The sequence below is a fragment of the Lissotriton helveticus genome, chromosome 11 (genome assembly GCF_964261635.1).
Source record: "Lissotriton helveticus chromosome 11, aLisHel1.1, whole genome shotgun sequence".
In the NCBI taxonomy this organism is placed as follows: domain Eukaryota; kingdom Metazoa; phylum Chordata; class Amphibia; order Caudata; family Salamandridae; genus Lissotriton; species Lissotriton helveticus.
Window position 1 is genome coordinate 839,609,219 of NC_136072.1, and position 13,823 is coordinate 839,623,041.

The window sequence follows — 13,823 nt, forward strand, 5'->3', positions numbered from 1 at the left end:
ACCGGTTTAAACGCCATTTTTCCTTTTTTGCAACTTCTGCACACGACACTTAGTTGTTGCTTTAGCTTTCCACCTAGTAGTTCATCGTGGTTTACATGAGAATAATATGTTATTGCTCTACTATCTGCTTTGCTTGTTAAACTATATCTGTACAGCGAGTGCTAAAGTTTCAAGAACAACACGATACAGAATTGTTATGAGGTCTGATCTCCACGACTTCATACTCCTAACATAAGTGCAACTTCTGCCAATTCTGGGCATGAGGCGAGTTTTATATTGCTTTGCCGAACACACATATACAACAGTTGATGCGGTTCACAGGAAGAGAGAGCTGGTGTATGCTGATGTGATTCCTTCAAATCTAAGACACTAAAGTATGGGCACGCCCTAAACCAACACAAAGAGACCTTCTTAGCAAATAATATAATATGTGTATTAGGGAGGGTGAGATATAAGCAGCCGCGGGCCGTGGAGGGAGTTACGGTGAGGCAGGGAGGCGGGGAGGGGGAGAAGCAGGGTGGAGCCCTCTCTACCTTGCCCCTCCCCCTCCCCGCCTCCCTGCCCCACCGTAACTCCCTCCACGGCCCGCGGCTGCTTATAAGTGTTGCTAACTCTTATTCATTTACAGCATGTTAACATACTGTCACCATTCGCTTTTTATGTACTAGTAACTATGCTGGTAATTTTGCTACTGATAATATGTGTACTTCTATTATCTAAGATACTACGCCTGAGAAGACGGCATTAGTAAATAAACATTTCAAATACACATGTGTTCTTCTTAACTCCATGTTCTGGTTTCTAAGAAATATATAACGACCGACTGTTCATGAGTTCCACGTATCCTGAGGTACTATAAGTTCATATTCTGGATTGTCTAAACATTGAGAGTTTGTTATATCCAATGTGACACTGTACCTAGCTTGCTAAGGAGTTTTTGATTACTAACGTGAGTTTTGGGACACCCTAATTCGCCGAGGTTCCAATCCTCTGTCCACAGTTCTGTGTGAGAACAGAAACCCTGCGACAGGGGCACCCCCGACCCTTGCTGGAGCTTCATCACACTTGCGATACAACTCCAGCAATGCGCCACCTTTACGGCACAGATACATCACGCATCTGTGCTGTTTTTGCCCCATGATGCGCCGCATTGTAAATGCAGCACACCATAGGTGACGGAACAGCGGCACAGAATGACTAACACATCCCTGGTGATGCGCCAGTCATCATAAATGTATCCCTATGCTTCTTATCTTGTTAGAGATGAACCGCCATATGTATCATCAAAGTTTTTTGCATTTCCTAAATAGCGAACTTTAAGGAATAAATAGCGATTCTTTACCATTCCTAGTTTGCGATTAGCTATTTGCTAATTACAAATTACCCATTCATTTCCTTCATTTCCATAGGGCGGTTGGACTCACTTTTAGCTCGAACGGCTGAATGGATTTCCACGAAACTTGGCAAAATTGTAGGGACTGGTAGCCCGATGTGCCTTTGCTATGTCTCAAGATATATGCTCCAGTGGTTTTTACGAAAATTAACTTTGAAAAATATATATTGGGCTACATTGGCCTATATATATGTTGGAGCCCAAATGTAGCCCAATGTAGCCCAATGAAGCCCAATGAAGCCCAATGTAGCCCAATGTAGCCCAAAGATGGCCGCCAGACACACAAAAAAACAAATGTAGCCCAAATATCAGCCAGATGTAGCCCAACTATAGCCCAGTGACAGAATGACCAATCAGCTTCGCAAACCTCCGTTACGCGAAGCGGAGCGCTGTTACAGATATATATCTTTTTTTGAACGTTAATTTCTCAAAATCCACTGGAGCACATATATTGAGACCTAGCAAAGGCACATCGGGCTACCAGTCCCTAATATTTTGCCAAGTTTCGTGCAAATCCATTCAGCCGTTCGATTATTATTATTATTATTTTTTTTTGCCCCGCGGGGCCCTTTTAAAACCTCCACATCAAACCTAGGGGGTCAGCGAGGATCTACTATGCCCCCTTATAGTTATTTCCCCCTTTGTTTTGACCTCCTCTTGTCTCTCGATCCTACCGAGAGACAAGATGGCGGCCGCTACGGACTTTTTGGAATGTTGACAGACGCCGGAGAACCAATCAGCTTCGCTTCACAAAGCTCCGTTGCGCGTAAAGTACGCGAACCGGAGCGCTGCCTGGTCCGCTGTTACAGATATATATCTTTTTTTAAACGTTAATTTCTCAAAATCCACTGGAGCACATATATTGAGACCTACAAAAGGCACATCGGGCTACCAGTCCCTACAATTTTGCCAAGTTTCGTGCAAATCCATTCAGCCGTTCGGGCTAAAAGTGAGGCCAACCGCCCTATGGAAAACTCAATGTTAAAAACACGTTTTGGGACCCCCCTTTTTTCTCGGCCCCCCCTTGACGAACCCCCCCCAAATTTTCAAGGGCTGCTCAGAAACAAAATGTGCCATTTTCCTGAAAATTTCAGCCAATTCCGTCCACAAACGCCAAAGTTATTAGACATAGAATTTTCAAAAAACCCATAGAGAAAAAATCCTAACTATATATACCTACTGGCGACCGCCAGTAGGTAATATATATATATATATCACTATCCAACTGTTCACTTCAAATAGAGATAAAAATCGGAAAGGTACATAACAATCAAATCCTATCATGTTATCATGTTATTGTTATCCAGTAATACACAGTATCGTCATCTTTCACAAAATCACTAAAATAAACTACTGGTTTATTCCATGCAGGGAGGCATGGAAGCCCTGGATTTAGAACATTACCTCCCAGGATAACTACAGTGGCCTGCCTGTAGTAGCAAGCCTCGGCCAGGCCTACTACCACTGGGGGCACGTGGCTGTTTGCTGAGAGTATTGGTGAAGCAGCGTGAGGCCTGTGACTGCAGACTGTTGCTGCTCCATGTACTTCCCCGTGAAGGAGCGCCTCTGATGCCCTCTGAGCTGCAGTTAGGTTTAGCAAGCTGAACTTAAATGACAAAATGCAAATAATTAAAGTCCAGCTGTACCTCGAGCTCAAATGATGTCACTGCTCTGCTCTGTGCAGTGCTCTGCTAATCTGACACTGGGCCCGACTGCCTGAGACTCGTGGCGGCCGTGGTTCATTCACTCGGGTCCGATTCTCAATATATTTTATTTAAAGCGGAGTGTGCGTCAGCCTGAGCCTGGAGCTCACTGCTTGTCTCCTCGGGCTGGACTGAGATGGTTCCTTGGTGGGCTGGGCAGCGGAGATCAGCTACAATGGGTCTAGATCATTGATTAACAGCTGAGATCCGCGCTGGCACCTCTCACCCACAGCCACTACTCGACAAGAACTCTCTGCTCGGAGGAAGGTCTCTCAGTGTGTGGTCTGAAACATTGCCTCCCCCAATCCCCTGAAGAGTTAATCAGATGTGGATATCTCACACACATCAACAAAGGGGGACAATCTTAGGCTGGGGTACATGTGAAAGGAGAAAGCCACTGGTTACTTTTACTGCGTAGTACAATGACTTTTCGGAGCATAGCTAAAGTCCTGCTTAAAATGATGCCTACGCTAAGTTGGCACCTCTCCATTTTGCTGCTTTGCAGATCTTTAAAGTCCTTCTTCGAGTTTCCCTTTGCTCAAATGTGTGTAACTTCTGATATTTATATGTTTCCCTCATCTTCATTGCTTGAATTTGCTTGCAAGAAAGTGTCACTCATAGTTGTTGAAATGTCACTCATAATGACACTGAAATTATGAAAATGTCACTCAAAGCAATCCGAAACCTTGGCAGCTATGCCGCTGTCCGTGTGCCCGTCCCCCCTCCCGCTGTCCGTGTGCCCGTCCCCCCTCCCGCTGTCCGTGTGCCCGTCCCCCCTCCCGCTGTCCGTGTGCCGTCCCCCCTCCCACACGTGGAGACATCAGAAGACGTTAGTTTAGGAGCAGGGGAACGAGTCGGAACGCATTTTTGTGGATTCATTCCACAACTCATCCTACTGTAAATGAGGTCATCTTAAAAGCTATAACTCATCCGGATTGAGCATATTTCTTGTGAATACTCTGCCATACTGTAATTGAGTTCCATACTCTTTGCCACCTCCTGGAGTAAGCCTCGACTGCTCCATATTTCCACTTTTGGGAGAGAAGTTTACAAAATTAGTTACTGTTCTACAAATGGATGAAATAGTCTTAAAACCCCAAAAAGTAATTGCACATGTCAGTATCCACTGTAGATACTGTCCAATAACCACCTACAGCCACCAACCAAAAGGAAAGTTCATAGTCTTATGTCTTTCTCCTATTATAAGAAAATATTGGGGGAGTTTAGAAGCAGGCTCAGTGCAGGTAGCAATTTGCTTCAAATAAATCTCGACTATACCCCTAACAAGCCCTAACATGGCAATGTAAATGGCAATGCCATTTATTTATCTGTTTTCAAAACCAACACATAAATACGAATTTTGTCATTTACAATGCCAATAGCTCTAACTTTTCCAAAGGCGAAACCATTGCATTGTAAATGCGTGTTGGGTATACCTTCAATTTTTGGAGCTTTTCCAGTGTTTTGAGTGTTTCACTCGATGTCTGGGGTCTTCCTCTTCCAGTTGCTGTGTTTTTTGACCAGTTTTGCCACCTCTATATTGTGGAAATGCCAGCTATTTTCGACAAGTGCCCTGAGTATGGAAGGAAGAAGGCTAAATCTGACCTCCACAGAGTGTGCATACTCTGTCTCCCTTCTAGCCATGTCCCTTACTCCTGTGATATCTGTCACTCTTTTCCCAGGAGGACCCTGCGTGACAGGGAGAAGATTTGTCTCCAAGGCCTGGAGCAGAGGAGACATCAAGAACCATGTGGGACTTCTGGGCATGGAGGGACTCTATCTTCATCTTCTGCCCGTGCATCGGCCTCTGGGGGGCTCCCCAGTCAAGAAAAGGCACCGGTCCCGATCGAGAGGGTGTCGAGAGGTATGACTACCATCTGCTCCCCGTCGACCCAGGGCTCTGGCATTCGGCGTCGAGGGGTAGGACGTCGAGACATCACCAGCGTCGACACACCATCGACGTGGTGATGAGTCCCGAAGAGACAGGCGCTCGCTGTCGAGGCAACACCGCCGTTCGCCGTCCACGTCGACGCAAAGGTCGATGTCGAGGAGAGAAACATCGACCTCAAGGCGAAGGCACTCGACGTTGGGGAGACGTCGAAGAGGAAGTCGAGGCCTAGAACAGTGTCTAGTGCCTCCGTGGTTAGCGTCTCCTCATCAGCACAAGTCACCGGTCGCGGCGGCGCTCGTCCTCAGAGAGATCTTCCTCCAGAGCATCCTCCCCGAGGCCTGCTCGTAAAAAGAGGAGAGTTCCTAGGTCATCGGACTCCGATTATTCCAGGACCTATTCGCCCTAAAGCCCCAGGACACCTACGCCTCATACTATTCCGCAACTTCCTCCTCCTCCTCCTCTACCTCCGCCTCGGCCTCCACAACCGCACCCTTTGGTTCCGGCTCCACCTCTTCCGCAGCCTCCTGCAAGGCCCAGAAAGCCAAGGTAATGATCCAGAGGTTTCAGCGAGGGCAAGGTCGCCAAGCTGGCCAACAGCAGCAGCAACAACAGCAATACCAGCGGCAACCCGTCCAGAAGCGTTAGAGAGGCAGAAGCGGCCAGCAGGCCTCCTCGGCGAACAAGGGCCCGGCCGGGTCTAAGCCCTGAGGAGTTACTTCCCCCTCGTCCGTTTTCCGCTCCGGTGGGGGGAAGCATACAGAATTACTTGGCAGAGTGGAGAAAAATTACTCAGGACAAGTGGGTGCTGAATATTGTTTGCAATGGATACAGTCTTTGTTTTGTCAGCCCTCCTCCAGCTATTCCACCGGTTCGTTCGAAATACCAGCTGCGCGAACTTCAGGCGGAGGCCGATACCCTGTTAAGAAAGAGGGCGATAGAAGACGTCCCTCTGTCTCAAAGGGGAAAGGGTCTGTACTCAAGGTTCTTTCTGATACGCAAAAAGGACAAAAACGAGTTCAGGCCCATTTTGGATTTGCGACAAGCAAACAAATGGATTCGCAGGGAGAAATTTTGCATGCTGTCCTTGCACCAGGTTTATCCTCAGCTGCAACGAAGAGACTGGCTTTGCGCAATAGATCTGCAGGATGCGTGCTTCCATGTACCCATTGGACGGAAACACCGGAAGTTCCTGCGCTTCTTAGTAGGCACCAATCACTATCAGTACACCGTTCTACCGTTTGGTCTGAAGTCGGTACCCAGGACTTTTTCAAAATGCATGGCTATGGTGGCAGCGCACCTGAGAAAGAACAAGGTGTTTGTCTACCCCTAAGAAAAATCAAGAGAATACTCTCCTGAAAACCTGTGTGCACAACAAAGAAAATGTCTAAATACTAATCTATCTTCACTTTGTTTTGATCATATTATCCAATACATGTGATGAAATAAACACGAAAATATAGAAACCAAGTATATGATTCAAATTAGGTTTGTTATTCTCACAATAGATCCTTGAATATAATTATTGACATAAGATCAAACAATCGTTTTTTGATTGATACATCATAAATGTACAATTGTATTAGATATTCAACACCACAACATTAAACATAAGCCCGATGCATTTCGGGACCGATGTCCCTTCTTCGGGGGCCACTGCAATTCAAAAACAAACGAATATTTTAATAGACAAAAACATTCTAGATAGCATGTTACATACTGCTGTCAAATAGTCATAACCCTAGGAGGGGTGACGGTGTGTAAAAATCAAGTAGCGCGTACCTTAATCTCCCCACCCATGTGTACACTGAACATAGAAAATTATAATGTGTGATGGTGCGGTAAACTTACAAACTCACAATAGCACATCCCATGCCCAAAGTGAATGATCCAAACGCGATCAATATTTCCATGCATTTGAAAAGTTCAAAAATTGCCACATGAAAGACGTAACATATAAAGACACAATACCTGGTAGTTGCGGATGTATACCAATATGCTGTGAAGACCCAAATATGCGGATGGTCAGTAATGCAAGATTTACTGCTCAATGTTAGCACACGCAACCTGAGTATGTAAAGCTCCCTGCATACCTGAAAATATGATGTGTCGCAGTTACCACAAAGACTGTGACAAATTCCAGTGTCCTGAAACAAATATGGACAATTCTGAAATGAAAGACCAACCGTTGCTAACAAACTGCAGAAGGCCGACAGAAAATCAAATACCCTTACCAGCACTGAGAGATAAAAATGTCCGAACTTTGCTACTCTCCACTGAACTTCAATCCCCCAACGTTCCTCCAGTCTCTATGAAATAGGTGAAAATAGGAAAAAACGGTCAACATTACGACTCCCGTAACCACCATAGTCTTGACTAGTCTAATGCAACGAACAAACATTGCCACATCGTACACCTACCAAGTACTCCATAAAGTTCAGGGTGTATTTTCTCTATGTGGTCTGTGCCATGCAGTTCACAAACGCCGATAAACCCGCATTACAAAACGTTGAACGAGCCGGTCATGTGATTATGCCATGAAGATAGAAAGAGGCCAGGTGCGACTAAAACAAAACTGTGCCATCTTGATAGAGCCTGATTTCCGCAAGTCAGTTTCAAATTGTGCGAAATCCTGCGTCGGCGCACACAGTACATACATGCAACACAAGAAGACAGACATAAAAAATAATAATAATAACAAACTGAGACAGTGCGAAGGATAAAAAATGATACAGTGACAAAAATAGTGAATGATGGATGCTCCAAGGCCATGTGTAAATAGGGCACTAATATACGCCTAACAGATAATACTCTCAACAAAGGTCCTACATAACAAAAAAACCTTTATAGACTAGTTACATGGATCTCAAACAGACAGTGTAAACTGATATACCATGTTTACCAAGAATGTGGAACCTATAAGTGTTGTATGCAAGTGTATCAGCGTGACATAGTTGAAAAGGAGAGAGAGATAGATACGGGCTAAACATGTATTTATAGAAAGCAACTTAAATCTAATTTGTCATTCAGACCGTCTGGCATCATGGTCTGTAATTTACGTGTCCAGAACACTTCTCTCTGTGAGAGCCTCCTGCTATTGTCACAACCCTCTTTCATGATCATCTTTTCAATGATTATGTATCTGAGTTGAGCAATGTTGTGGTTGCGTTCCAACCAGTGCGCTGCTAGATTGGAATTCAAGTTTTTATTTCTGATCATGCTTTTGTGTTCTCCTATGCGAATTTTCACTTTTCTTTCGGTTTTACCGACGTACATCAGGCCACACGGGCATTTAATTCCGTAAATTACATTTGCAGTGTTGCAGTCAGATGTATGGTTCAAATTGATGTTCTCTCCTGTTTTAGGATGTGATATGCTTTTTTGTTGCATGACATTATTGCAATTCACATAATTGTAGCATTTCCTCATTCCCAGATGATTGGATGCTGTAGTCGTTTTTTTTATGCCAATAGTTCTTTTAAATTGCGACTGCGGGTATATGCAAATAGTGGCTGCTGTGCGAAGGAAGTTCCAAAATCCGGTTCCTGTGCTAACAGTTCCCATCGTTTCTGGATGATTCTTTTGATTTTCAGGGAGTTAGTGGAAAACTTGGATACGAATACTGATCTGGTGGTAGGTGCTCAACTCAGATACATAATCATTGAAAAGATGATCATGAAGGAGGGTTGTGACAATAGCAGGAGGCTCTCACAGAGAGAAGTGTTCTGGACACGTAAATTACAGACCATGATGCCAGACGGTCTGAATGACAAATTAGATTTAAGTTGCTTTCTATAAATACATGTTTAGCCCGTATCTATCTCTCTCTCCTTTTCAACTATGTCACGCTGATACACTTGCATACAACACTTATAGGTTCCACATTCTTGGTAAACATGGTATATCAGTTTACACTGTCTGTTTGAGATCCATGTAACTAGTCTGTAAATGTTTTTTTGTTATGTAGGACCTTTGTTGAGAGTATTATCTGTTAGGCGTATATTAGTGCCCTATTTACACATGGCCTTGGAGCATCCATCATTCACTATTTTTGTCACTGTATCATTTTTTATCCTTCGCACTGTCTCACTTTGTTATTATTATTATTTTTTATGTCTGTCTTCTTGTGTTGCATGTATGTACTGTGTGCGCCGACGCAGGATTTCGCACAATTTGAAACTGACTTGCGGAAATCAGGCTCTATCAAGATGGCACAGTTTTGTTTTAGTCGCACCTGGCCTCTTTCTATCTTCATGGCATAATCACATGACCGGCTCATTCAACGTTTTGTAATGCGGGTTTATCGGCGTTTGTGAACTGCATGGCACAGACCACGTAGAGAAAATACACCCTGAACTTTATGGAGTACTTGGTAGGTGTACGATGTGGCAATGTTTGTTCGTTGCATTAGACTAGTCAAGACTATGGTGGTTACGGGAGTCGTAATGTTGACCGTTTTTTTCCTATTTTCACCTATCTCATAGAGACTGGAGGAACGTTGGGGGATTGAAGTTCAGTGGAGAGTAGCAAAGTTCGGACATTTCTATCTCTCATTGCTGGTAAGGGTATTTGATTTTCTGTCGGCCTTCTGCAGTTTGTTAGCAACGGTTGGTCTTTCATTTCAGAATTGTCCATATTTGTTTCAGGACACTGGAATTTGTCACAGTCTTTGTGGTAACTGCGACACATCATATTTTCAGGTATGCAGGGAGCTTTACATACTCAGGTTGCGTGTGCTAACATTGAGCAGTTAATCTTGCATTACTGACCATCCGCATATTTCGGTCTTCACAGCATATTGGTACACATCCGCAACTACCAGGTATTGTGTCTTTATATGTTACATCTTTCATGTGGCAATTTTTGAACTTTTCAAATGCATGGAAATATTGATCGCGTTTGGATCATTCACTTTGGGCATGGGATGTGCTATTGTAAGTTTACCGCACCATCACACATTATAATTTTCTATGTTCAGTGTACACATGGGTGGGGAGATTAAGGTACGCGCTACTTGATTTTTACACACCGTCACCCCTCCTAGGGTTATGACTATTTGACAGCAGTATGTAACATGCTATCGATAATGTTTTTGTCTATTAAAATATTCATTTGTTTTTGAATTGCAGTGGCCCCCGAAGAAGGGACATCGGTCCCGAAATGCATCGGGCTTATGTTTAATGTTGTGGTGTTGAATATCTAATACAATTGTACATTTATGATGTATCAATCAAAAAACGATTGTTTGATCTTATGTCAATAATTATATTCAAGGATCTATTGTGACAATAACAAACCTAATTTGAATCATATACTTGGTTTCTATATTTTCGTGTTTATTTCATCATATGTATTGGATAATATGATCGAAACAAAGTGAAGATAGATTAGTATTTAGACATTTTCTTTGTTGTGCACACAGGTTTTCAGGAGAGTATTCTCTTGATTTTTCTTATGCATTATTAATGTGGGTTAGGCAGTCCACACATACTGTGTAGCACACTAGCAACATGTTCAGTTAGAGTACAGTCTTATCACGCATTTCAAGCAAACACTGGATTCTACACTCAAAAGAGGTGTGCACTGTCTTTTCATTTTTCATTTTTCACGTTCAGTTTGTCTACCCCTACCTGGACGACTGGTTGATCAAAGCCTCCACCTTCCAGGAAGCGCAATTGCATTTCAACAGGACGGCCGTTCTGCTGAATCAGCTGGGTTTGCACATCAACATGTCCAAGTCCGTTCCGACTCCTGTTCAGTGCCTGCAGTACTTGGGAGCCTCCATCAATACTCTCAGAGCAAGCGTGTCTCCTTCGGAGGAGCGACGCTTATCGATCCTCAGAAGGCTCAGGCTCTCATGTCCGTTCCATCAACGACAGTGAGGACGGTGTCCTCTCTTCTGGGGTCGATGGCCTCTTGCATCTTCCTCACGCCACATGCACCCCTCCACATGAGACCGCTGCAGGAATGTCTGGAGGATCAATGGGACCAGCAACGAGGGAGGTGGGAAGACAGGATCCAACTGTCTCTGCAGCCTCAACAGTCCCTGAGATGGTGGTGTTCAGCAGAGAATTTCCTCAAGGGGGTTACGTTCCACAAAGACATTCCCATACAGACTATCATGACAGATGCTTCTCTCCACGGCTGGGGAGCGCATTCAGACCATCTACAGATTCAAGGAACGTGTTCCCAGGCGGAATCCACGTATCACATCAATTTTCTGGAACTCAGAGCTTTTCATTTGGCGCTGAAAGCTTTTCATCCGTCCTTCCAGACCAACTCCTTGCTTGTACAGACAGACAATACGACCACAATGTATTACCTCAACAAGTAGGGGGGGTCGAGATCGCGCACACTGTCCCAGGAAGCGCAGGCGATCTGGCACTGGCTGTTAGCCAGAGGACTGACGATCACGGCTACCCATCTACCAGGTGTACAGAATGCGCAGGCGGACGCACTCATAAGACTGGTCCAGGAAAACCACGAGTGGGTCCTAAACGACGAGGTGCTAGGAAACATCTTCGAAAGATGGGGCAGTCCAGAAATAGATCTTTTCGCCACCGCCGAAAACAGAAAACGCCGGGACTTCACCTCCAGGTTCTACCAACCTGGGACTTGCGCTATGGATCAGCTGGTCGAACAGCTTTCTGTACGCTTTTCCACCCATTCCTTTGATTCCGGCAGTACTCATCAAGCTGTCTGAATCCAGAGCACGAATGATCTTCATTGCTCGGGAGAGGCCTCGACAGTGTTGGTTCACGGACCTGCTCCACCGGTCTCTCCAACCCCATCTGCGGCTTCCATGTCGGCCGGACCTTCTCACGAAGTTCGGGGGGCAGATGGTGCACCCCAACCTCTTGTAGTGTAGTTCCTATTATCCCAATAGGCTCTGCGCATTGGAATAATATCTTCAATAGTATAGACGTAGGACTGTGGTTAACTAGGTCTTCTACTGACGATATTAGACTTAAAGTTATGTGTGCCAGCTAGCTCAGAGTTCACTAGAAACTTTCTCGAATAGGCAAGGAGGAGTTTAACCTCCCTGGATAGACAAGAAGGGATTTACTTTCTGACAACCATAGAACATGACAACTTTGCTCTCCCCTAATCAAGAGTATATCTCTAGAGTCGTGTGAAAACAAAAGACAACTATTTTACTCAGTCAGTACGTGCATTCTTAGTTTCACCAGTTTGTAGAGAAATAAGAGATGGGCGTGCTTCAATAAAAAGATGTTATTTATTGATCAGTCTCTTTTCTCATACAAGAGAAATGAATCGCTATTATTGCAATACTTATAGTTAAGTAAAGTGCATACAGTAAAAACAGGATTATAAAATAATACTGTAAAAGCATTTATATGGTTTCTTAGCCATATGATACTTAAAATGGATAAAAGATATACATACATATATACATTGACTAATCGTTCTCAACTGGTGCTTCTAACTACGCCTACCCCGGTGTACCTGACCTAAGCCTAATACTTGGGAGGGAGTAAGTAAGTAGCAGTTTAAGTTAAGTTTGTTTTGCCAAGAATCTGACTCAAGAATTCTCTGTAAGAGGTTAGTCAGTTCAGTACCTGGGATTTAGAAGGCTGGAGGGTTGGTATCTCTGTCTCAGGACTCGATATCCCAGTTACCCACGAGAGCGGCTGGAAACGCCGGAGGCTGGATTTCTCGGCAGGAGAAAAGGCAGCGTCTCTCTCAGCGCGTCAAAAGGGAGGGGCAGCGTCCGTGGGCTTTTCTGCATCAGCTGGGCTCTCCGGCAAGTAGCGCTGCTCCAAGCTCGGCACCACCGTGTCTTCGCTTAGGGCAGCGTTGGTATATTTATACCAGAAAGGTGCCGTGTTTGACGTAAGGATGGACATAAGACGTCAGCAAGAATGTCATAAGGACTGGTCGTTCTTACATTCTTTGCAGGAGTTCTCGAGCGAAATCAAAACAATAGCTGGGGGGGATTTCCCAGGTCTGTTGGAGGTTTGATTTGTTTTGAGAACTCGGTGTGCTTTCTAGGGGGCTGAAGGGATAGTGCTTGCTTAATGTGACAGCATGCGCTATGACCTAATCTGAAAACGGGTTTCTGTGCCGGTGTATGGACATTAGTGAATTAATAACCGGACAAGGGTCAGAAATAGGAGTATCAATATAGGTACCTAGATAAACCCACTACACCCACTCCACGATTTTATGTACATATTTACTAACCTAAGCAATGGTAAACATAACTAACAGTGCATGTGTATAACGAACCACCCCAAAAACATTTTTTTTTTGTATTTGAAAAATGGTGTATGCGAAATGCACGAAATGAGTATAGGTACTGTATGCATTCAAGCAGTATAATCATTCAATAAGGAGATGCATATTTTATATCAGCATGAATGATTTGCGAAATTACACATGAAATGGCTCTTGATACAGAAAAAAATTGCGAGACCATCTCATCACATATAAACACAATTAATTGCATATAAACTAGAGGTTGAGGTAATGTAATGTCTCTAGTATTCCTAAGAATAGAAGTTCTGTTCTCTAAGAATAGTTTTACTTTAAGCAGAAGATAAGTGCCAAAAGGGTAAATATTTTGGAATTGGAAAAAAGTTTTCGCTATTCAGGGGAGAAGAGAAAAAATAGTTCACAGTCACTTTGTTTTCAAAAGACTGAAGGCCAAATTCAGAGTTCAGGGAACGCCGTGTGCAAGTTTGTTTAAAATCATTGTCTCTGTTCCGGTGAAAACATCATTTCAGACAGGCTCTCGAAAAAACAGTCTACAGCTTCTGGTGAAAGTTCGACCAGGTTGGAAAATGTCGCTACCATGCAGTCATGCGCATGATTGCTT

At 44.1% G+C, this 13,823-nt stretch overlaps 1 long non-coding RNA gene across 1 annotated transcript; it reads right to left on the minus strand.

Moving 5' to 3' along the window:
* Positions 1-7,000: 7,000 nt before the first annotated feature.
* LOC144791580 (uncharacterized) lies at positions 7,001-7,515 on the minus strand. The gene is made up of 3 exons (XR_013602431.1): positions 7,405-7,515; positions 7,219-7,293; positions 7,001-7,131 (listed from the first exon to the last, which is right to left on the minus strand). It is a non-coding gene; the product is annotated as an uncharacterized LOC144791580 (long non-coding RNA).
* Positions 7,516-13,823: the final 6,308 nt, after the last annotated feature.